Genomic DNA, 21446 nt, shown 5'->3' on the forward strand with positions numbered 1-21446 from the left:
TGTCTGCTGCGTGACTTTGGACTTTATTTCTCATCCCTCAGTTTTCTCATCTGTAAAATGGGCATTAAATCCTCCTCTCTCTGACTTAGACTGTGAGCCCCATTCAGGACAAGGACTGTGTCGAACCCGATCATCTCGTATCTACCCCAAAGGTTAAAACAGTGCACGGCACGTGGTCGGTACTTAACAGGTACCGTTATTTTTTTTTTTTTTTCTGAGCTGTTTAATCTAACTTGTCTACCTGAACATTTCCTCTAGGATTTTGGGTTGGTCCCTTGACCAGAGATTGGACTTAGGGCCTTGTCCTTTCTAGAGCAGCCCCGCTGTTATTCCAGTGGAAAGAACACTCTAGACCGTAAGGTCTTTGTGGGCAGGGAATCTTTTATTTTTATTGCTTTATTTTTACTTTTACCATTTTACTGTTATCGCTGCATTCTCCCAAGCGCTTAGTACAGTGCTCTGCACACAGTAAGGGATCAATAAATACGACCGACTGACTGATTGGCTCTGGGAATCAGAGGCACGGGCCTCTAGCCCCAGTTCCGAAAGTAGGCAAGTGCCCGCCGGGGTAAAGTTTTCTGATCGAAGAATCCCACGTGGCAGTCCACGAGGTGGATAGGCCAGCAGGAATCCCGAGGGAGGTGAAGACCGCGGGTTCTACCGAGGCCGCCGTCGGCTGGGTCACATAGCCCAACGTTAGCACCGCGCTGGCTTCGTTTAGGCCTTTTCGGGTAAAATTTCTTCGAGCGCCCTTCATAACGTACTCCACTCCTGCTTGCCTACCTGTTCGTTACCACCTGTGCCCCAGTGGGAATAAAACCGGCAGAAAAGAGAGAATAGGAGAGGAATGGCTCGCATCACTACGCTACAATCAGTTCCTCTGGACGGGTTCACAATTCCGAAGCTTCATGATTGAAGTTTATTATTGTAATTTTTACTGTAATAAGTTTTTATTGTAATAATTGTAGTTTATCTTCGTGTCTGTCTCCCCCTCTAGATTTGTGAGCTCACTGTGGGCGGGAAATGTGTCTGCTTATCGTTACATCGTACTCTCCCAAGCGTTCCGCACACGGTAAGCGCTCAGTAAATACGATCGAATGAATGAATGAAAGTCTGTCCAGCATTCCCTCACTGGAACTCCACCATTGCAGTATGTGGCGACCCAAATTGTGCGTGCTCAGAGAATGCTTAAATGTAGCCTATATTTTTTTTTCCCTGCCAGTCATTTCAGGAAGAAAATCTAGTTTCCAAATGAAAGACAGAATGTTAATTTTTCTTTGCATTCCTAAAACTACAGAATGAGAAACGTATTCCCTGAAGGGACAGCTATTTTCAAGCAGATTTTACTGCTGATAATGATTTAAAAGAATATGGCTGTCTCTGAAACATCTGTTTCACTGAATATGCCAGTCCCTAAATAAGTTTTTGCTGAGCACCTTCAAATGGAATGTTTTTGGTTTGTTTGTGACTTTGCACGAAAGGGTGTTTGGGTTTTTTTGATTTAGTGCTGCCTATTCTCAGGAACATTAAAACTCATCTTGTACTTTAAAACTGAAAAAAACCTCTTTACTGCCCTTCATGGCTACTAGATTCCCCCATTTTCCGTTACTTCCTCTACCTTCCAGACTGGGAAGTCACAAGGTCCAGATGGTTAAACAGCAGTTAGAAAACTTGGAGTTTATGAGCGGGTCAGCGTGGGACAATCCTCAATCAATCCGTATTCTTATTGAGCACTCACTGGATTCAGGGCACTGTACTAAATGCTTACGAAAGAGTTACATAACTTAGTAGACAAGATCCCGGTCTCAAAGGGCTTCCGGTGTAGCAGAAGAGCTTACAGTGGAAAATTGAAAATAATTTCCCTCAATTTCATTGCCTTAATGGTCCCAGTGGTTTCTCCCTCTGTCCAAAAGTAGGGAGTGTGCCGTTGATCGTTTCGGTCAGCACAGAAAGGCTGAAAAGCATTAGGTTGAGAGAGTGGACGCAAGATTTTTTTTGTGAATGAGTCTTGCTTTCCTTTTCCCCATTCTAACCAGCCCTTCCAATGTCTAGAAGTACAGTGTGGGATCTTATTCTGGGATACAGTACTTAGGGGAATTCTCAAATCAGAACGACAAAAAAAAACAAGGTTAACATCGTAGAGAAGGGAAGACTGAGGGAGAACTTAGTCCGGACTTCAAGCATCGGTGGTTGTTTAACAGATATTAATTGTTAATTAATATTTAACAACAGCAACAGCTCCAGTGATGATGAAGAGGGAGGATTGAGCGAAAGGGACTGGGTTTAGATTGTCGCCAAAGAGTTGAAGGTGGTTAAATTCTAATAGAAACTCTTTACTTGAAAGAGTTCATTCATTCATTCAGTCATATTTATTGAGCGCTTATTGTGTGCAGAGCACTGAACTAAGCGCTTGGAATGTACAGTTCCGCAACAGAGAGGGACCATCCCTGCCCAACAACGAGCTCACAATCTAAAAGGGGGAGACAGCAAAACAAAACAATGAAAGAGTTGGGAAGAGCATTATCACGGGAAGCAGTCAAATCTTCCTTGGAAGATTTTAAGAATCGGCATGGAAGTTATGCTTAATTTCGTTTGGTTAAGTGCAGCCCTGTCTTGAAATCAATTGATGCTGTTTATTGAATGTTTACTGGGTGCAGAGCACTGTTCTAAACACTTGGGAGATTATAATAGAGTTGATAGACATGATCCCCGGCCTCAGGAAGTTATAATCTTGTGAGGCAGACCGCCATTCAAATAAATTACAGATAGAGGATGAGGCTATCCACGGAAGCACGGTGGGACTGGGATGGAGTGAGTTTCAGAGTGCTAAAGTAGTACAGACCCAAGTGCTTGGGACACAGAGAGGAGGGAGAACGGTCGGGGTGGGTAGCGAGAAAGAGAGGGAGAGAAAAATAAAGAGGCCTGGGGAGACGTTAGTCAGGGAAGGCTCCCTGGAGGAGATGGGCTTTGAAGTTGGAGACAGCGGTGGCCTGTTGGATATATGAAGAGAGAGGGAGTTCCAGGCAGGAGGAAGGGTGCAATCGGGGGACTGGACTAGACTGACTGCAGTTTCCCAATATCATTAGTTGATTCCTGTGCCCTGGGACCAGGAAAGTCTTGTTTTGCTCTCACACGTGCAGTTTGCTTCCTTGAGTGACTTCCTTCTCCTCGTCTCAGAGGTGTTCAGACAGAGCTATGCCGCCCATCTTCTGAATAACAGCGATAGTCCTTGTTAAGTGCTTACTCTGTGACAAACACTAAGCAACGGAGTTGAAGCGAGTTAATCAGGTTGGACGCAGTCCCTATCCCACAAGAGGCTCACAGTCTTAATCCCCATTTTACAGATGACATCGTTTAGACTGTGAGCCCGTCTTTGGGCAGGGATTGGCTCTATCTGTTGCCGACTTGTAGATTCCAAGCGCTTAGTACGGTGCTCCGCACATAGTAAGCGCTCAGTAAGTACTATTGAATGAACGAATACCTGAAGCACAGAGAAGTGAAGCGACTTGCCCAAGGGCACACAGCAGATGAGAGGCGAAGCTGGAATTAGAACTCAGTCCCTTCTGACTCCCAGGTCCATGTTCTATCCACTAGGCCACGGGTCCTTTGGTAACCCCTGCTAGGGTCTAAACTTCCCGAGGGGAGGAAACGTGTCTCCTAAATCTATCGTATTCTCTCAAGCAGTTAATACGGAGCTCCATCCACAGTTGACGCTCAGTAAACGTCGTTTATCGATCGGCTGCCACTTGCAAGTCACTGTTTTGTGGTGCTCCGTTTTTCGTTTGGCCTGCTGAGCTCTGTATGTTTTTGCCTGGTTGGATAACCAAATATATTGAATATATTATTCCAGAGTTTATTTTTAAAAAAAGCACGAACCAAGGACAAATGAGTATCTCTAGTCCTAGGCATGAGAATAACTCAATGTTGGTATTTTTTAAAAGCTCGTGTGTGTGTAGCCAGGCCAGCTGTTGAATTAGACCTGTTAGGATGATTTGTAACTATTAGGGCTTTTCCAGAAATAAAAATCTTCTGAACAAACTGGACTCCAGCCCAGAGATGGGATTGAGGCATGATGCAAAAGTGACAGATGTTGGAACACTGGAAAAGAGGATAAGAAACATGATTTAACTCAAATGTTATTGGCTGGTCCGCTTTTCAGTGTCTGAAAAGAAGACAAAGAATAAATATGGTTAGCAGCACAAATCTTGCTTATAAATCTTCTACCTTCTTATAATCCCAGGCACAAGCGTTATGGCCTAGGGGCTTTTCAGATGGGAAATTCGATAAATTTAGCCAAGGTAAACTGAGTACGGATCCAAGGGCATAAGGTGATGCAGAAAGGAGGGAGAATAGGGTAGAGAGGGTCTGGGGCCAAACAGTCCCCGCTCTAGTCCCGATCCATGAGGACACGTAAGAAGGCTTCTTTGCAGACATCTGCAGAACCTAGTGGGGTGTCCCTTGGGGAAAATCCCGACCCCCTCCATTGGTCCAGAGACGTACCATTCTCCCCTCGAGGCGCTGAAAACACAGGCGCCGTTTCTGAGCCAAGGAATTGGACGGCGGGGGCTGAGGCAGAGGGAAACTGAGGAGGATCGGTACCGGACCCGGAAACGGTCCATCTGGGTGCATGGTTATCCTGATGTTTGCTGTAGTAGCTAGCGGGCTGAAATGCTCGGATGTGAGCTTCTAGAAACTGGGTCCTTCAGGCAACTTTAAAGGAGAGAACAGAATGTGGAGCAAATGTAATGTGATTACACGCACTGCGAGAGGTGTTGAGTGTGGGAGAAATAGTACAGAAACGAGAGACCTCGAAATGCTGCCCAGAAGAACTGTCGTATTCATACCGTGTCCCCGTGCAGCACGTTTATTTCGCAGACAAAGCACTAAAGAATTGTGTTTTCCATCAGTTTCCTCTCACAGGATATCAAATATACAGCAGCAGTGACTTTCACAATAAGCTTTTGAGTCTGACAGGCCCTTGAGAATGAAAGTAGGCTACCACCTTGTCTCCCCGAGCCATCTTACTTACGCATTTTTCAGGGCAGAGGATCATGGATCTTTTATTCTCCTCTGAACCGCTTGTACCCACCTCCATTTCAGTGAGCCAGAAGGAGTAAAGAGGATTGGGAGTGGGAGGATCTGAGCCTGTTCTTTCAACTCTTAGCCGCTTCCCCTCCTTCTGAGACTGATAAAAATGTTTTGTTGCGGGGAGTTAAAAGTATTTTTATCCTTGTGCTCTAACTAAACTCTTAGCCGAGTATGGTTTCTACCTTTTTAGTTGGGGGAAGATGAATAATTATTAGAGCACATGCTCAGGGCCAATCGGAGGGGCAGCCCCTGTGTTATCCTAAATAATCCATCCATCGATGGCAGTATTAATTGACGATGTGCTCTGCAGAACATTGGAAGTAAAACAGAGTTTGTGGCCAGGGAGTGTGTCTGTTTACTGCCGTATTGTACTCTCCCGAACACGTAGTCCAGGGCACACAGTAAGCGCTCGATAAATACGATTGAATGAATGAATGATCCGTACCCTCAAGGCACTTGCCCCGGGAAAAAACTAGAAGAAAATATTTGTAATAAGAAAGATTCAAATTATATTTCACTTTAGTCGGGATGAAAGGTAGTCTCTGTTTTTCTGGATATTTTTATTTTAATGATAGTTAGGACCACCTTCTCTAGAAGGGGTCGCCGTGTCCCTGGCCCTCTGATGGAGGCCCGTGCCTGACGCTTTTAATAATAATAATAATAATAATGTTGGTATTTGTTAAGCGCTTACTATGTGCAGAGCACTGTTCTAAGCGCTGGGGTAGACACAGGGGAATCAGGTTGTCCCACGTAGGGCTCACAGTCTTAATCCCCATTTTACAGATGAGGGAATTGAGGCACAGAGAAGTGAAGTGACTTGCCCACAGTCACACAGCTGACAAGTGGCAGAGCTGGGATTCGAACTCATGAGCCCTGACTCCAAAGCTTTTATTCGACGAGATATGGATCAGTCCAGCGTTGAACAGCAATGCCGAGTTTGGGATCCTTCCCCGAAACGGACACCAGGGAAAACACAGAGAGAAGCTGCACGGCCTATTGGATAGAGTTCGGGCCTGGGAATCAGAAGACCTGGGTTCTAATCCTGGTTCTGCCACTTGTCTGCTGCCTGACCTTGGGCAAGTCACTTAACTTCTCTGTGCCTCAGTTACTTCATCTGTAAAATGGAGATTAAGACTGTGAGCCCCATATGGGACAGGGACTGTGTCCCACCTGATTAGCTTGTCTCTATCTGAGTGCTTAGAACAGTGCCCGGCACATAGTAAGCGCTCAACAAATACCATTTAAAAAAAGGCAGGGAGGGGGATTGGGCCTCTCATGCTTACTGACTGTGGCAGGTTGTGAGGCAAGGTGACTTTGGGGAAGGACCCTTTCCTTTGAAATATCCTTAACCTATGGTCTAACATCCTTGGAGCTTGTTGTCATTAATTTTGGTGGGCTGGAGTACCTTTATGAACTGTGGGTAATTTTGCAATGTAGTTACATGTTAGCCCAGAGGCAAAGGAGAGTGGGAGCATTGATCTAATCGAACAGTGACTAATTGAAGCTGAGAGCTCGTATGATGCAACCTGATGGTTTTCTCAGAGGCTCCTGAGATAAAAGATATGCGTTCAGTCTTTGCTTACAGTGTTCTCTGAGCTGCGCTCTTTGTACCCAGGAAAGTCCTTCAGAAATCTCTAAGAGAAAATTCACAATTTTTCAAACAGTCGACCTATTGAAAATGCCTCTGTATGCCATAGGGATTCAGTCAGTCTGGTGAGCCCAGATTATATCTTCGCAGTGAGATGGAGACATGAAGTCTTCAAAGTGCATGTGCTTTTCTGGCTGCAGTGTTATACTTCTCCAAAAAAAGTGAAAAAGCAAATTATTCCGGCAATGTTGAAAAGAACCATGTATTCCCCCTTTTCTTTTTCTAATGATACTTGTTAAGCACTTACTATTTGCCAAGCACTGGGGTAGATACGAAACCAGGTTGGACATAGTCCCTGACCCTCGTGGGACTCCCAATCTAAATCAGAGAGAGAGAAGGATTTAATCCCCGTTTTACAGATGAGAAAACTAAGTCACAGAGAAGTTAAGTGACTTCCCCAAATCACAGCAGACACAGCAGACAAGAGGCAGGGCCAGGATTAGAACCCAGGTCCTCTGACTCCCAGACCCATGCTCTTTGCACTAGGACACACTGCTTCTTATTCCTGAAGAGCAAAAGGAAAAGAAACTAATCAGTTGTTTGAAAATGGATGGTCTCTATTGTTCCTGCACTTTAATTAGGAGACACAGAGAGAGAGAGAAAAGTAGTTATTCCCGTATATCTATAAGGTGAAACCTGCAGAGTATCAAGTGATTGGGGCTTTCATTCAGAGGGGAGAAGATAAGCAAGTTTCCGCCCAGAGGCCTTGATAATCTTTGTCATTCTGATACTCAGGAGAGAGAGGACATCCAATAGGTCACTAAGCTCTCAGCCCAGTCACCGGTATAAGACAATTAAATCGACCCCTAATATTTTGAGGTCTGAGGGAGATGAAAAATATTTCCTGATGGAAAAAAAAATTTACCTCTCTCACACAACAAAGAAATAAATAGGAAAAATGAACAGTGTGTAGGGGGAACAATCTCTACTCATACACCAGCTGTAGGAGGTAAGGATTCGGAGAAGTAAATATAGCAATATCAGAATCATCAGCTATGGAAAAAATGGAGAACCTTGGGGTCGATTTACTTGCACACATTCGGAGCAGAGGATTTTCTCTGCAGGAAACTCCTTCTTATTACATTTTAAGAAAAGCTACTTTCGGGGCTGCTATCTTTCCACTGCCTTGAGGGGCGTGGGGTGCCCAAGGGGTCCTCGATATCTTGAGGGATGGAAAATTGAATATTTTCAAGAGCCTCTGTCGCTTTCCGCAAGAGTCAAGATGCTAACCTCAGGGCTTTGGCTCCAAGCCAGCAGGATAATTGTCGCCCGTAGTAAGATTAGAAGAGGGAGGGACTTGGGGACTCGGTCCAGCTCTGAGTCCCAGGATGTGACAGCTGCTAATGCAGCCAGATATTTCGGCCCCAAGGAACGGGTGTTTATTTCACCAATGCCCCAGTGCTTCAACACTGTTTTACCCTCTGGGAGCTCAGAAAGTATTTGTTGACTAAACGGTGGATTGGAAGGCCAAACGACCAAGGCCTGGGACTCTCCAGCCTAGAATTGGTTTGGGCCCAGAGGGGCCAAAGAACCAAATTAATAAAGGCCGAGAGTGGAAGAGACCATCTCCTCGATAGGGAGGGTTTGACTTCCAACACGGCCAACCATTTCCCCAGAGTCTCTTCGGATTTCAAAGACAGAGTGAGCAACAACTGAATATGTCCTCAAGCCATCAATTCTGATTGTTTACCCCTAAAGAAAGGAATAAATGATTTTCCTGAGAAGGAAAATAACTGTCATTTTGGGCACTGAGGCGAACAGCTCAGGATCCAACTCCAGTCTCTCAATTGTTACCCTTGTTTGAACACCTCACCTGCAGCTATCTGGATCCATTGTCCTTCCTATTGTAAACTCATTGTGGGCAGGGAATGTGTCAGTTTATTTGTTATTTTGTACTCTCCCAAGCGCTTAGTACAGTACTCTGCCAAAACTAAGCACTCAGTAAATGCAACTGAAAGTAAGGCCCTGTTCTAAGAGGTGGTGGTGGGCTAGTGCGGTGTGATGATTAAAATGAAGTTGGGGAGAAGTCAGAGGAGGGCAGGTGGAAAGTCAGAGTTCCAAAGTCAATGCATTTACTTTCCAGAAGATTCTGCAGGGAAGCCACTCACCAGCCTACATTTCGGATTCGGATTTCAGTTGTTGCCATGGTGAGGTATTTAATTCTTCCAGTATTTTGGGGGGTTTTCTTGCTGGATTTATTTGAGAAACTATCCAAGTGTCTGCTCCCATATCAGCTACAGGTCTCCCGGCCTTTAAGGCCCTCCTAAATTCCCATCTATTTTGGGAAGCTTTCCCTGATTAATTCAGTCGCATCAGACCGACCCCTTCCTTTGGCACTTTTTTTTTTCGTGGTACTTGTAATTTCTTACTAGGTGTCAAACCTTGTTCTGGGGTAGATGCCGGTAAATTAGGTTGAACACAGTCCCTGACCTGCTTGGAGCCCAGAGTCTACGGAGAAATGGAGAAATGAGGTACGGAGAAGTTAAGTGACTGGCTTAAGGTCACACAGCAAGCATTCAGCGGAGCCGGGATTAGAACTCAGGTCTTCTGACTCTCAGGTCCATGCCCTTTCCACTAGGTCATGCTGCTTCTCATGTACCTTCTCATGTGACAATCTGTGTGGCCTAGTGGAAAGAGCCCAGGCTTGGGAGTCAAAGCTGATGGGTTCTAATCCCAGCTCTTCCACTTGTCAGCTGTGTGACCTTGGGCAAGTCACTTCACTTCTCTGTGCCTCAGTTACCTCATCTGAAAATGGGGATAAAAACTGAGAGCTCCACGGGGGACAACCTGATTACCTTGTCTCTACCCCACTACTTAGAATAGTGCTTGGCATATAATAAGCGCTTAAGAAATACCAACCCTATTATTATTATTATCTATGTACTCCTATCATATCCTCAGCACTCACATAAACATGCATATTATGATTTCTTCGTTTATGTGTTAGCTACATATTTATCTGTACACACAATTTTTTTTCCACTGTTTCATATTGATGGGTTTGTTTTGCTTGTTGCTTTTCCTTTTTGTTCCTCTGGCTTTCACTTTCTCCGGAGAACTTCCGTGTGTCTCCCCCATTAGGTTGTCAGCTCCTTGTGGGCAACGAGTGTGTGCCTTGCTACTGTGGTACCCTCCCAAGAGCTTAGGAGGATGGCGAGCACTCGGTCGGCGCTCAGTAAATGCCTCTGGTGGGTGGACTGATCAGTCGACCGAGCGACTCTTCCTCTCTGAATTGCAACTATTATTATGCACATAGTATTATGTTAAGCACTGACGTGGACCGAAGATAATGTAATCGGACTCAGTCCCTGTCCCACATGGGCCTCGCAATCTAAGAAAAACGAGGTAGAATCCCCCATTTACAGATAAGACTGAGGCTCAGAGAGGTTAAGTTGCCTAAGGCAGCACAGCAGATGAATAGGCAGAGCTGATATTAGAAGAGGGCCCCCTGACTCCCAGGCCCATGCATTTCCACTAAACTATTCAGTGCGTACTGCGTCTCCCAAGGTTAGAAGGGAAGCCATGGAGGGGTGGGGCCCAAGAGGTGGAGGAGAAAGCTGGATCAGCCATGTGTCTCCAAGTCTGCCATTATCATCGTCACCATACCTGGCGCTTCCCAAACCCCCAACCTGACAAAACCTGGAAGGCCCCAAGCTCCCTCAGACCTATGCACTGAAATTCAGCCAAGTAACCCTTTATCACTTAACTACACTCTTCAAATTATGACATTTGGGAAAACTCTGCATGGAATCACCTGGAGGGAAATACCAGGAGCCTCAGTAGATTGTCTGAGGGAGAAGCTTAGGGTTTCCTAAAAGTTATAAAGGAAAGGAAGCTGTGTCTGATCAGTCTTTCAGGCACCCTGATTCCAATCACGTGCATTTGTGGAAAATAACTTTGCCTAAGGTACTGTCTTAGCAACGCATGAGAATTGTGAGTATGAATAGCTCCCAGCTGATAGAACAGCTGAATTACTAAGCTCCCATCCCTTAGTTACAGCAAACGCAAGGCAGAAACACTGTGTAATCACAACACAACAATATGATTTTAAAAGCTCCTGCACATTCTCTTAGGCAGATTTTTTTTTTAATTTTAAATCAGCTTTCAGGCCCCTGGTTTGCTCACTTTGTAGGACATACCATTAACAGGGAGGCAAAGGCTTTCTGCCTTAGACTGCAGGTCTGCCTGGCCTCCAGCTGATCGCACTTAAGAAAACAGTGCTCCCTGAGACCAGATTGCCAAGTGATTGCGGCTAGTGAGATGGACGGTTAAATCTGGAGTTGCTGGTGAAGGGGCATGAATTAAGATTCCATTGCAGGGGGGCAGTTAGGAGCCGGGAGGATCCTGAGTGCAAGGAGGAGCCTATGATCTGGTGACCTTTGCAGGTCTGGAACAACATTTTCTCGGACCCCAGAGTGATTTGATTTTGGGGGCTCCCTAGGGAAGGCTAAAAAGCAGGCCCCTTCGGCTTTTTAAATAAAAAGGCTCCTTCAGCTGGGTACTACAGCTGATATGGCCGGGAGCCTCTCATCATTTAGTCCAAGGCATTGGACTACAGCTCTAAAATGCCTCTCTTAATCTAGACCTTCATAACTTTAGTATTTGTTAAGTGCTTATTAGGTGCTAAGCACTGTGTTAAGTGCTGGTATAGATCAAGATGATCAAATCAGACATCATCCCTATACCAAGTGGGTCTCATAGTCCAGGGGGAGGGAGAAGGAGGTATTTAATCCCCCCTTGAAGAAACTGAGGCCCAGAGAATTTAAATGACTTGCTAAGGTCCCACAGCAGGGAAGTGGTGGAGATGGGATCAGAACCAGGGTGTCCCGACACTCAGTCCTGTTCTCTTTCCACCAGACCTCCCTGCTTATGTCCCTGAGTTGCTGAAAGACCACTGGGGAGTCCAACACACATCCTGCCCTGGGGACACTCTAAGGTAGGATTAGTCCCTCCCTTCCCCACTGTACCCCAACTTCTCATTCGTTCCCCTAGTCCAGGACCTAAGAGACTAGTTGAGAAATCTCCTCCTGGGGATACCCAGGTCTCTCTTCCTCTTCTCAAAGTCCCTTGGTTCAGAGTCCTGTGTAAGACTATCAAGTGGGGTTTTCCCCTCCTCTAAGACTTGCTGAGCGGGGCCCCAGCTGGGCCTCTTGTGCCTACTTTTTGCTTCAGGGTATTTGTTAAGCCCTTACGTGTCAAGCACTGTTCTAAGTGCTGGACTGGTTGCAAATTTATCGTGTTGGACACAGTCCCTATCTCACATGGGGCTCGCGGTCTAAATTGGAGGGAGGAAGTTTAATCCCTGTTCTACAGATGAGGTAACCGAGGGACAGAGAAGTTAAGTGACTTGCCCAAGGTCACCCAGCAAGCAATTGGAAGAACCGAGATTAGAGCCTAGGCCCGTGCTCTTTCCACTAGGCCATGTTGGTGGTTTGCTTCTAGCTGTTCTCTCTTGCACATTCCTCATTGTGTGAGAAATGAGTAGTATTTAAGTGCTTACTATGTGCCAAGCACATAGATACAACATAGTTAGGTCCCACCTGTGGCTCCTAGTTTAAGTAGAAGGGAGAACAGGTATTGAATCCCTATTTTGCAGATGAGGGAACTGGGGCACAGAGAAGTTAAGTGACTTGCTCAGAATCACACAGCAGGTACTTGGGAGAACTGCAATTAGAACCCAAATCCTGTGACTCCCAGGCCCATGTTCTTTCTACTAGGCCTCGCTCTCATAGAGCTGGACTCAGTGACAATAGCTACCATTTCTCCTTGACCTGCACCAGCCTGGCACTTTCTTTACTCAAGTTCTTAGTACAGTGCCCTGCATCAAGTACTGCTCAGTAAATATGATTGATTGAATGGAGGATCTTGCTGATATCCCCCACCCACCCCTACTCATTTCCAGCCGGAGAGAACATTGCTGGATCCCAGCTCTTGCTAATCAAGTTGCTAATTTTTCAGTGCGGGGTTTTCTTAAGTACCTCTTCCCTTCTCTCTTTCTCTGTCCTTCTGCTGACTGACAGGTTGTTCTGCGACCCTACCCCACCCCGAGGAGAGTGTGCCCGGAGAGGAGGTGAAATTCAATTTTGTCACTATACTACTTGCTAGCCGCTTTGGTTGAAAGGGAAATGTTTAGCCGGAGAAAGAGTTGCAATTAGGGAGTGAAATGTGGCTTTTAGATCCTCCTTAGATTTCTGGGCATTCTATTAAAATGAACAATTGAGAGTTCCCTCTTTATATTTCTTAGAATGAAGTCCTTTTACCGTCTCCAAACAAAGGTCTACACAAGTACCAGGGCAAGTCGAATATGTAAATCTTACATGTAGATGCTTAGATAAGAAGAGTTTCTTTGCAAGCACTTTCAAAATGCTGCAGTCAATTCTCAGTCTTTTACTCTATATGCCAGAATGAAAGCAAGTATGTGAACAGGCTAAAATAAACACCTCTGTATAGTATTGTAGGGTTGGAAATTCTGGAAAGGTCATTTTAAGCAGTCACTGATTCTTGCTTCTCTCTGCAAATGGATCACTTCGGACGACTGTTGGACTTGAACAGAGTGAGAGTGGAATACTGGCTTGCAAATTCTCAATGTCCCTTTGATTTTTCTACCCGTTAAACTGATGGTTTGGCTGTCATGAGAGTTGTTTTGTTTCTGTGGCAATAAATATATGCACCTTCAGTTCCAGTTTTGAAGATTGGGGTTATTGGTGTGGTTATGGATACTTATTTGTTCCTAATGATTTTGGTTCTAATATGTCGCTAGCATATACAACCGGGGCAAAGGTACGAAGCCATAACAAAGTTAATGTACCTTTTACTCAAAGGCAATCAATTATCAACCATATTTTTTATGGTATTTGTTAAGCTCTTACTCTGTACTAGGCACTGTACTAAGCACTGAGGTAGATACAAGCTCATCAGGGTGTGTCCATGTCCCATATTGGGCTGACAATCTTATTCCACATTTTACAGATGAGTTAACTGAGGACAGAAGTAAAGTGACTTGCCCCAGATCACACAGCAGACCGGTGGTGGAGGTAGGATTCATTCATTCCATCGTTTATTGAGCGCTTACTATGTGCAGAGCATTGTACTAAGAGCTTGGGAGAGTACAATACAACAATAAACAGACATTCCCTGCCCACACGAGCTTCAAGTCTAGAGGGTGGGAGACAGGAATCGGTACAAATAAGTAAAATGACAGATGTGTACAAAAGTGCTGTAGGGCTGGGAGGGGGAAAGAGCAAAGGGAGCAAGTCGGGATGATGCAGAAGGGAGTGGAAAAAGAGGAAATGAGAGTTTAGTCAGGGAAGGCCTCTTGGAGGAGATGTGCCTTCAGTAAGGTTTTGAAGGTGGGGAGAGTCACCGTCTGTTGGATTTGAGGAGGGAGGGCGTTTCGGGCCAGAGGCAGGAAGTGGAGAGCGAGAGAGCGAGATCAAGGCACACTGAGAAGGTTAGCACTAGAGGAGCGAAACGTGTGGGGTTAGAACCCACGTCCCTCTGACTCCCGGGCCAGTGTTCTAACCAGTAGACCATCCTCTTTCTCTGTGTGCTATTTAAGTCCTGGGGTTGGAGTGCCTACCCTATGCAGAGCACTATACCAAGTGTTTGGGAGAGCACAGTAGTAGACAAGGTCCCTGCCTTCAGGGAATTTACAATCTGGAAGTTGGTTTCCCTGGAGCTTGTTAGACGTCTAGAGGTGTGTGGCAGAAGGCCTCGGTCCTATTTGCTCAAGGTAAGTTTGGGCAGAGGGAGCCTTTGGCACTTACCCGAGAGAATTGGGAAATACCGTGTTTCTTTCTCCATCGCTCTGTGGGCACTGTCTCCAGAAGGGCATCTTGTTTATTCTTTGCCCTTAATTCATCCCTTTCCTGATTTCTCAGCCCTTTTGCCTATGCCCGCTTGCCTCCCGGCAATGACTTCCCTTCTATCCTATTTGCTCTTCGGCAGGCTCCTCGTTTCAACTCTGCTGACTCACGGAGCCCATCAGAATTGCCAGATGAAATGCAATTCAATAACCTGTTTTCTAAAATTACCTTCCCAAAATATCTCCAAGTTTCCTGGAGGAGGAGAAGGAGGTTAGGTGAAGGAGATGGGGAGAAGAAAGCGTAGGATTAGGACAGGGAGAGTGAAGTGGTTTGACCAGCCAGGGCCGAAGTTTTCCCTGTCTTCCTGTTTGTGCTACAGCAATTCAGGTCTTTCCTGACTACTAACAGGTATCCAAGGTTGAGAACCATAAGAAATACTACGGCAGGAGTGGCTCGGGACAGAGCAGCGTTATGTTCCTTGACAATGTGGAGATGCTTTGAATGGTTACACCATGGGGTCGGTTTCCCCCTAGATTGAATATGTTAGGAACTAGCATCTGTTTCAGAACTGCTGAAAAAGTAAGAAGAAATTCCTCTACATGCTATATGGCGGAATGGTAAATGCCAGAGAGGAACTCAAAACGTAGCTTCGCAATTTAAAATAAATGAGGAGATATTCAAGTTACTCTATTATAGTCCCCTAGACCCTTAGTACAGGGCTTTGCACCCAGTTAGTGCTCAATAAATGCCACTGCTTGAGATATGATTAGGAGTCTCTATTGAAAGAGAAGCTTGTTCTGTTTACTGGTGTGTGCGTCTATACATATATAAAATTTAAGTGCTTACGATGTGCCGGGCATTATACTAAGTCCTGGGGTAGGTACAAGCTAGTCAAGTTGTTTACAGTTCGTGTCCCTCTTGAGGCTCGTAGTCCTAATACCCATTTTACAGATGTGGTAACTGAGACCCAGAGAAGTTCTGTGACCTGCCCTAAGTCACACAGCGGGCAAGTGGTTTTAAATTTCAGTGAAGAATGTGTCCAATTTAGAGGAAATATCAGCTTTCTTTTCTCCTTGGAGAACCTCACAGGAGATGTATTCCTTCTCTCCCTCAGGGTTTTCTTCATTAATCATATTTATAAATTCATCCACTTTTGTTAGAAATTGCTGCAGAAACCTTTAAATGCCTAAAACTTCGCTGGTGGTAGAGAAACCACAGCTTCTCCATTTATTTTGGCATCTGGCAATGACGCCAAAATTTGATAAGGCTCATCATTGGGCAACAGTCCTAATGAGATGCAGTTGCCTCATAGACATCTGCATCGTGCATTTCTAAATTTAGCTGCCTCCGCAGTTCAGCGACTTCTTTAGTTACTGGCTCAGGGATCTTTTCAACACCTTGAAAATCTGTCACAAGACGTGGGTAGAGCTCCCTCTAAGATTAATTCCTTGTTGATTGCTTAATCTTAGAGGGGTGGCCGGGGAGCGGCCGAGAAATACCTTTTTCCCCGTAGCGATACCCTGGAATGTTAATTGTTGTCCGGTCGGTCAAACGGGTGGGCTAAGTCATCAAGCGATAGGTGATTGTATCGTGGGGTGGTCACAACGCAGGAAGGACATCGAACGGGACCAGCGGTATCACGGGGTGGTTGTAACCTGGGCTGTGCCTATTCTAGGTTATTCCATTTGCTATTCAGCCCGTTAGTCCGCCTCTGCCAAGACCAACAGGAAGCAAGGGGGAGACTTACCGTGGCTGTGGTTCTCGACATCCATCCTGATGGTTGGGTGGGGTCGTATTAATAATAATAAGAGTAATGTTGGTATCTGTTAAGCGCTTACTATGTGCAGAGCACTGTTCTAAGCGCTGGGGTAGACACCGGGGAATCAGGTCGTCCCACATGGGGCTCACAGTCTTAATCCCCATTTTACAGATGAGGGAACTGAGGCACAGAGAGGTTAAGTGACTTGCCCAAAGTCACACAGCTGACAAGTGGCAGAGCTGGGATTAGAATGCTAGCTTTCCCCTACTCTACATCCCCATCATTCCCTCCCTCAATCCATTTGGAACCACTCTTTGTGAACATCACCGACACCTCTTGAGCAGATATCACTTGCTCACGTTGAATTTCCCCAACTGTCTTTCAGCTCATTTCCTCTGACCTCTTCTTGCAGTTTATTCATTCAATAGTATTTATTGAGCGCTTACTATGTGCAGAGCACTGTGCTAAGCGCTTGGAATGTACAATTCGGCAACAGAGACGATCCCTGCCCAATGTCTAATCGACTGTAATTAGTAAATAATCACAGTAAGCAAATTAAGTAAATAGTAATTGCTCTACAAAGACCACTGAGAGGAAAAAAAAAAGGAATTAACACTAAGGCACCAGTCAGTGGCAAATACTATCAGACTATAGATCCGGCAGTGACTTTTTAGGCAACTCATATTCCAACTCAAGTGGTCAAATTTAGAAAGAGTTGGGTGTAGACACTACATACTTCAAAAAGTCTTTACTATGACCTCCCTTTCTATCACTGAAGCAATTATAATCAGTTTTCTTAGAATGCAGGGGTTTACATTCTTAGGAAACCTTGAGCTAAAGAAAACTTATATTGCAGTGTTCTCCTGGGTCTGATTCTGTGGGTGTGTACGTAACTCTCTTCTCTGATGGCGTGTCGTGGTTTACACAAGCAGCCTCCCACTGAAAGAAGGCTCCCTAATTCTCTAATGGAAGTTCTATTCAAAATGCATAGTCCTTTATGACAGAACCGAGTGTATGTGATTTTTGAAATAAGACTTTGACTCGAGAGAAAGAGAAATAAGAAAGGGTGAGAAACAGTCTGATGATGATGATAATGGTATTTGTTAAGCGCTTACTATGTGCTTACTGTACTAAGTGCTGGGGTGGATACAAGATAATCAGCAGCGTGGCTCAGTGGAAAGAACCCGGGATTGGGAGTCAGAGGTCATGGGTTCGACTCCCGGCTCTGCCACTTGTCAGCTGTGCGACTGTGGGCGAGGACTTCACTTCTCTGGGCCTCAGTTACCTCATCTGTAAAATGGGGATTAACTGTGAGCTTCACGTGGGACAACCTTATTACCCTGTATCTCCCCCAGCGCTTAGAACAGTGCTCTGCACATAGTAAGTGCTAAACAAATACCAAATTATTATAATCAGTCCCTGACCCACATGTGGTACACAGTCTAAGGGGGAGGGAGAACAGGTATAGAATCCCCTTTTTACAGGTGAGGAAACTGAGGCCCAGAGAAATTAGGTGACATCCAAGGAGAGCTGGGAACAGAAACCAGGTCCTCTGGTGCCCAGGCCCTTGTTCTTTCTACTAGGCCACCCCGCTTTTCCGAGGAGGAAAATCTGGATGGTCTGAGTCGGGAAGATAGATAGGGCTGTTGGTTGAAAGTTTTGTGCACCAACCCTGTCTGTTTTCCCACCTGCAAGGTCTTAAATCATTTATCAGGGTTATTCACCCTACAAGGGGAACCCAGGGTGAATGTCCTAGACTGGCTAATAATGCACAGTCAAACCAAGAGTATTCTAAAATTCCATCCCAACTTTCTTTTCCAATTCATAAGGGTTGTAATATACTTAGAGTAAACATTCTAAAAAGGTTTATATTAGGCAATAAGAGGCCTGGAGGTTAGTGAATGGGCAGGTTCTGAGGCCGAACCAGCCATGTGACAAGACCACACAATTCCAGCTCAGCGCGTGCATGCGCGCACACACACACACACACAGATGACTTGGACAGCAATTAATTACACGCCCAGGTTTGTGGGTTTAATTGTGGTATTGATGTTGCTCTGCCACGCTGTTCCATTTATGCCCCCAGAATTTTTTTTCACGTTTGGTTTTAAATCAATTTTTCACGGTATTATTTCAACAATAAAGAATGAAGCTTTCAAAAATTAATTTAGTGAATTGAACTTGCCTTTGAATTCAACTGAGTTTAAATAAAATTTAAATTTGAAAGTTTAATAATACTGGCATTTATTAAGAGCTTACTATGCGTCAAGTACTGTTCTGAGCACTGGAGTGGATTCGAGGTGATCAGGTTGGATGAGCAACTTGAGGCTCCCATTTTGAGTAGGAGAGAGAGCAGGTATTGAATCCTCATTTTTCGGATGAGGAAGCTGAGAACCCCAAGAAGTTAAGTGGTTTGCCTGATATCTCCAACAGGCGAGTGGCAGAGCTGGGGCTAGAACTCAGATCTTCTGATTCCCAGGCTTGTACTCATTCCCCTAGGTCAATCTTCTCTTAAGCTCCTTGAGGACAGGAACCATGTATTTTGTTTCTAGTCTTTGCTCTTGGGCAGCTAGTGCAGTGTTTTACCCACAATAGGCATTCCCTCAATACTGATTGGCAAACTTTTAAATGAGGATTGGCTACGGGCAGAGACATAAGGGTGGGTGGGCCATGAGCAAGTTGTTTTTTACGGGGCGGGACATGCTAATCTGTGGAAATCTTCAGCAGCTATTTGTTGGGGAATTCCGGTCAGCTTTATGTCCTTCTGCCCCTTGGGGGTGGTGAAAGCAGTAAAAGCTTGAAAAACACTGGAAATGGATCCAGACCTCATCTTTATCAAGCCTGTTAAGCCACTAACTAAACTTGGGCATTTCTGTCTCTCAGGCCACTATTCAAGCCTGCCTAGATTACATTTTGATTTGAGAGGAAATGGTCTAAACACAACAGTAAAATATCTTTCTTTTCCCTTGTGCCCTAGACCTTTCAACGCAAGGGTTTCCAAGCACCTAATAGGCTTTAAAATGAAATCACAGAAGACCCTGGGAGGAGATAAATCGTAGATATCTTTCCTATCTCAAAAAGGAGGAGACAAGTCGCAGAGAAGTCAATTTAGGAGCCACTCTTTAAAAGTTGTCCTTTGGGAGGAAGACGATGAATCCCTAGGAAGGCCAGGGTTAGTAATAATAATGGTAATGGTATTTGTTAAGCGCTTACTTTGTTCCAGGCACTGTTCTAAGCACTGGGATAGATACAAGATAATAGGATTGGACACAGTCTTTGTCCCACATAGGACTCACAGTCAATCCCCACCGAACAAGGATATTACGAGAACTTAGCGTGACTTAATGAAAAGAACATGGGATGGGGTCTCAGAGACCTTGCTTCTAGTCCCAACTTTTCCTCTTGCCTGCTGTTTGCCCAACAAGTGATTTATCTCATGTGTTAAAAAAGGGGATAAAATACCTGTCTCCCTCCTTTTTGTGAGCCCCATGTGGGACAAGGACTATGCACAATTTGAAAGCAGCGAGGCTCAGTGGAAAGAGCCCGGGGTTGGGAGTCAGAGTTCATGGGTTCGAATCCAGGCTCTACCACTTGTCAGCTGTGTGACTGTGGGCAAGTCACTTAACTTCTCTGTGCCTCAGTTCCCTCACCTGTAAAATGGGGATTAACTGTGAGCCTCACGTGGGACAGTCTGATTACCCTGTATCTACCCCAGCGCTTAGAACAGTGCTCTGCACATAGTAAGCGCTTAACAAATGCCAACATTATCATTATTGTTATCATAGATGTATCCCAGCGCTGAGAATGGCTTTTAGCGTCTGTTAATGGTAGGCACGCCTAAGGGTGAAACAGCTGAAAAAAACCTCGAATGATTCTGAATAAAGGTTGCCAGAGACAGGGATCTTCTACCGCTACAGATCTGGTCCCGTCAGAAAACAGGTCACTGCATTCTTGAGTCAGGTGGGGGTGAGTTCTGTTCCCCAAAGCGTCCGGCGATGACCGAGAGGTGAAGGTGTCAGTGGGGCTCAGATTTATTAGGATTCTGGCCCTTGTGACTGGAAAGGCTAAATATTCCCAAGTTAGAATTCAGCGTGTTGATATCCTGGCTGCCCTTGGATTTCTGCATGCCAGTAAAGCCATGAGAATCAGATGGATAGCTGCCCTGTTTCTCCTGACTCTCTCAGACTTCGGTCTGCCCTACTCAGACACCGGGGTTGGTGTTTAACTAAGACCCGGACCTGGAGGGAAGGATTCCAGGGGATGGGAAGTTGCGGGGGTAGGGGGTGATGACTGGGAGTATATATTTCATTACTTTGTTAGCAGTCACCACCCAACATTGCTCAGCCATGAGCATGGGGGCACTTAATACGGCTAGTCACTCTTTAAAAAAAAAATCCAGAAAATAACATTTATATTTTACACATTTGTGAGAGCTTGCTGACAACTCTGGAGGAAGGGAAGTAGCAAGTGGGAGTCCAGGCGTTGTAAGTTTCAACAACCCTAAACATGGCTATCTAGAAGGAGAAAAAAGAGAAAATGCTGTTGTCTCAAGTAACGTTTTGACCATGAAAATGCAGCCGGGGGTCAAATGGAAAGAGTTCAGAAATTCCACTGCAGTCCTGGGAGAAGGAGGAGAAAAAGTAATTTAACTCTTCCCCATTGGATAAGCATAGTTTTTTCACAAACTGTCAGGCCAGAGGGTGGTAGGGTCTTAAAAGGTGAAGTTTTTGAAGATTTCATGTGATCCTCCTCCTCTTCCATCCCCTCCTTCCCCGGCAACCCTCTTTCCTTCTCCTGCCCACCCACTCCCAGAAATTCAGGAGACCCAAGTAACGTTGCAAGTGTCCTGTTCTCTGGCCGAGGCTGCCATGGTTACTGTAATTCGAATCGAGCTAATGGTGGTGCTTCAGAAGCTAGGGAGCATTAGGGGAATTCGATAGTAGCAGGTTATGTTGCAATTCAGGGCACGCAGACAGGTGTTTACCTCTGTTGAGAGGGTACTCTTGGTTGAGCCCCCTGATCCAGCCCTGAGCCTGCCAGATTGACAGCTGTTGCTTGCCTGGACCAAGACTCTCCTGAGTCCGCGTCTGGTGTCAGCAGAACAGATGAACAAGGCTTGTCAGTAGGGCTGGGACAGAACAGGAGA

General features: G+C 45.4%; 1 long non-coding RNA gene across 2 annotated transcripts; it reads left to right on the forward strand.

The window, feature by feature from the left end:
* The first annotated feature begins 8792 nt into the window (after window positions 1-8792).
* Window positions 8793-13739, forward strand: LOC114811345. Of its 2 annotated transcripts, XR_005659979.1 has the most exons (4): window positions 8793-8883; window positions 11594-11672; window positions 12757-12806; window positions 13706-13739. It is a non-coding gene; the product is annotated as an uncharacterized LOC114811345 (long non-coding RNA). The 2 variants fall into 2 exon arrangements; XR_003759033.1 differs by lacking the exon at window positions 13706-13739 and having other exon boundaries at window positions 12757-13399.
* Window positions 13740-21446: the final 7707 nt, after the last annotated feature.

Source organism: Ornithorhynchus anatinus, chromosome 4 (genome assembly GCF_004115215.2).
Source record: "Ornithorhynchus anatinus isolate Pmale09 chromosome 4, mOrnAna1.pri.v4, whole genome shotgun sequence".
NCBI classification, from domain to species: Eukaryota; Metazoa; Chordata; class Mammalia; order Monotremata; family Ornithorhynchidae; genus Ornithorhynchus; species Ornithorhynchus anatinus.